General features: G+C 35.5%; 1 protein-coding gene across 6 annotated transcripts in view; it reads right to left on the reverse strand.

Moving 5' to 3' along the window:
• Mipol1 (mirror-image polydactyly 1) overlaps positions 1-4,485 on the reverse strand; it is a 261,950-nt gene that overhangs the window by 205,429 nt on the left and 52,036 nt on the right. The gene's annotated exons all lie outside the window — the stretch shown is intronic.

Raw genomic sequence — 4,485 nt, forward strand, 5'->3', positions numbered from 1 at the left:
AGATAGATAGATAGATAGATAGATAGATAGATAGATAGATAGATAGATAGATAGATAGATAGATAGATAGATAGATGATAGATAGATGGATAGACAGACGGACAGACAGACAGACAGACAGACAGGAACACAGAACTAGAAGCCAGATGTGGTGGCACGTGCCACGCCTGTAATCCCAGCACGCTGGAGAGGAGGAAGGAGAATGCCACAGGTTCAAGGCCAGTCTGGTCTTACCAAGCTTTAGGTCAGCCAAAGCTACACAGTTAAACACCGCATTTTAAAGGCTTCTAAATAATAAAATAGAGTTTATTTCAATAACATTTCAAAAGGTTTTGTCTTAAGATCCAGGAGGCAACTATTCTTTAATTGGCAAGGCTCCAATGGGTAAGAATTTTAGCAAAACAGGTATTTCTTGTATAATGTTGGGATGAAAAACTTCTAAAATGAGTGACAGGTTAGTACAGAGACCAAGATATGTCTCATCTAGAAAAAGGGGATGCAATTTGGAGAAGTGGAAATCAGGACGAAGGATGCTGGAAATGTCACTTTTGAAGGCACCAAAGTCATCCAGGAATGGTAAGAAGTGAAGAGAAGATACAGGAAACAAATGTAAATCTCTTCAGTGGCTACAGAATATGCTAAAGTAGACAGAAAGATTAGAAACAAAGAAACAAACAAAACACAAAACTGATAATTGGTAAAAAGTCTTTTCCTATTTTTTATTGTGAAACTAATGTGTGTATAAAATAGTTAAAACACAGAAAGTAGTCCTGTTAACTTTGTCTACAACCTCTCCTCTTCTCCATCTCCATCAGCCTACTTCTGATCTGTCATGCCCATACATGTTTTCTTTCCTGAAAAATTTTAGAGTATATTGCAGTATGCACTTTGGCTTCTGGGTACAATTAAAGTACTAATCTAACCCCTTGCATTTTCCCAAATTTTATCTATCTTATCCAAATGCTACAATAAATAAAATTTCCGACTTAGTGCCTCTCCCACTATGAGAATAGACTAGCACACAGTAAGTCTGAATTCAGTCTTTATTTTCCCCAGACTCAATCTGAGGAGAAGGAGGTTTTAAGGCAATAATGGAATGAAGCTGTTAAAACCTTAAGTTGAACTTGTATTACCAATCAATTCTGAAAGAACTATGTAGAAACATAAACACGAAAGCCAATAAAATGCTATAGAAGTGAAGTTGTGGGATGATTCTGCACAGCAATCAGTCTGTTAGAAAGACAAATACTAAACAAAAGACAGATGTCCACTCTAAACCAACTCTTATCTCTGAGCAGACAAAACTTGAAACTGAAAGTCTTCTATTGAAATTCTTTCTCGCCCTCTCTCCCATATTTAATATAGAAGCTCTCTTTAGTAATCCATATTAGTGTTTAATCAATGACATTGTTAACTCTTCTGCCATTATGGCAAACTGATTTAATATTATTTAAATTCATCTATCCATATGGGATTAGATAATAACCTCTTCTCATAACTCATAAGTCTACGAAGTCTTGATTTCTTTATTCAACTTTAAGCAAAAAGGAAAATCATTATGACTAGTATCATGCCTTCATTTGCTCTTCTGCAGACATGGTTTTATATGCCATATATACCTACCATTCCAAGTATGTCTTTAAAATTTTGTCATTACTATCTAATGCTATCACTGTTGTGCTAACCTATCATGTAACTATTTGAAATATTCTGGACAGCTATTAAAAGGTGGTACTCTAAAATGCCATGCATTGCTATTGCCAAAGGAAGTTATGCATCTGGACAACATGAGTGGAATTGATGCTGACATTTTCAAATCAATACTTATTGGAAGGCTAGCTACAATATAAGCTTTGAGGACCTCATCTCTCTCTAGTGGACTTGGGTATCATTTCAAGAGATGATTTTCATGATTGAAAAATATGGAGATATCAGCATTGTCAACAGGCTTAGTGTTGATGTATTTAAACACTTGATTCAAATTATGATACCATTTCCTTATCTAGAAAAGAAAGCTCTGAGATCCTCTTTGGGTTAGCTCATTTCTCCATAAAATTACAAAAAATGTATATCTGATGTTTCCTATGAAATCAAAACTCACAGCTCAAAGTAAGAATTATTTCATGACAGAAGTGGTGAGGTGACTAGAACCAAATAGGGATTCACAGACACTGGGAAAGTCTGTTCTGTCTGGCTTTGCAAATAGTTTGTGACAACTGGTATCTGTGTAAATGGATTTGATGGTCCCCTGGGGGGGGGTCAATATTGTTTACAGAGCTGTTTCCTCAGAGTGGTTGAACTAGAATCATCCCTAGAGATCCTACCAGGTTACTAAGAATAGCAATGACCTAGTCACCTGAGAGCTCAAGAACAGAAAAAGACAAGCATATAAAAGGAATATTGGCAAATACATTGGAATAAATGAATCACTATCTAATTTTTAAATATCTCCTTTTGTTTTTGAGATTATAAAATAATTATATCACTTCCCTTACCTTTCTTCCCTTCAAACCCTCCCCTAGAATTCTCCTTGATATCTTACAAATTCATGATCTCTTTTTATTAATTGTTATTGCATTAAATTATATGTATATGCATATACATTCCTACGTATAATCCACTCAGTCTATATAAATACAGTTTAGGAAATTTCATACTTAAAATTAACTAATTAACTATTGAACATGTTGTTATTCTGCTCTGACCCTTGCTAGCCATTAATAAGCACTTCTTTAAATTCTCCTCAGAGCAGAACCGAGGAGGCAGAAATAATTACATTTACCAACTGATTCTACAAATATAAAAATTAACTCTGTTGTTTATTGTTTTATTCCTAAACTATCTCCATTTTTGCTATTAGATTATAATGTAGATGTAATAAAAGACTTATCAGCGGTCCACATTTTAAACAGTCTTTAAGAATGAGCATTAGTTTCAAAATACCAGAAGAATAATATCAACTAGAGGCTCCTAATGGCACCTGACACTTTTAAGCAATGTGGAAGTATGCATGTATGTGTATGCATGGACATGTCTGTATGTATACAAATCACTTATTTCAGTTAGTATGTATTTCCAACTTTCCGTCTCCTTTTCTCCAGGAGTGGAGGACTAAAATCCACATAGATGTTTACTATATGTGTTCCCCTGACACCCACAAGAGAAAAAGAGAAAAACACATCAGAAATATCATATTAATTCTACTTCATATGAGGTATTCAAGAGAATAGTACAACTACCATACACTGATGGATTGTGACTTAACTGGGTAAACAACTTTGAAAACAGACTGCAGATTTTAAATTCTAACACCATGCATGACCTACTGTATGATCTGTAACAAATACTGTTATTTATTAACTTATTGGTTGTTACTGTATAGGTTAGGCTGGTGGCTGGGAAGACAGATAAGTCAATAAAGTTCTTGCTGTATAAGCATGACAAACCTGTGTTCAAACCCCCAGAGCCCATGTAAATGCTGGGCATGATGGCACATGATTGGATCCCCAGTATCTGCCAGGTAAAGACAGGAGGATCCTGAGAACTCACTGACCAGCCAGCCAGGCCAAAACAGAAAGCTTTAGGTTCCTGAGACACCCTGTTTCAAAAAGTAAGACAGAGATCAGTAGAAAAATATACCAACATCAACCTCTAGCAACCACACTCACTGACAGATGAGCAAACACACATACATGTACACACACAACATGAATGAATGAACGAATGAATGAATGAGTGAAGTACACCCAGGATGACTCTGAATTCGTGACCCTGCTGCCACGCCTTTCCCATTGTGAGGATTAAAGGAATGGAGCACCACACATAATATTAGCAAATTATTTAACCTTAATTAATTTCCCTCCAGTAAAACACAAAATAATATTCCCTCAAAGGGCACTTAAGGTCAGTAAAATATTTAAAATTAAAAGTTTCTTGGAAAAGTATTATCATAGAACACATACTCATTAAATGTTAATTATTACTTTTAAGCTGATGTTAACAGTTGCCTTCTGTATTTTTGCTTCCAAATCCCCCCTGACTTTATTAAGTACTATATGCTTACACTGACATTATATATTGGTACTGTATGCTCATGCTAACTTCATAGGTGGATATTGCATGCTGACAATGACTTTATACATGAGTACCATGTATTCGTACTAACTTACTACGTTAGTATTGTATGTTCACACAATGACTACAAATGTGGGTACCATATGCTCACAGTGATTTAATACATGGGTACCGTGTTCTCACACTGACTTTATAAATGTGCACAGTATGCTCACACTGACTTCATACATGGATACTGTATTTTCACACTGACTTCATACGTAGGTACTCTATGCTCACAATGACTCTATACGAAGGTACTGTACGCTTACACTGTCTTCATATTGGGTACTGTATGCTCACAATGACTTCATATTGGGTACTCTATGCTCACACTGTCTTCATACTGGGTACTATATGCTCACAATGATT

Source organism: Microtus ochrogaster, chromosome 1, assembly GCF_000317375.1.
Source record: "Microtus ochrogaster isolate Prairie Vole_2 chromosome 1, MicOch1.0, whole genome shotgun sequence".
NCBI lineage: Eukaryota > Metazoa > Chordata > Mammalia > Rodentia > Cricetidae > Microtus > Microtus ochrogaster.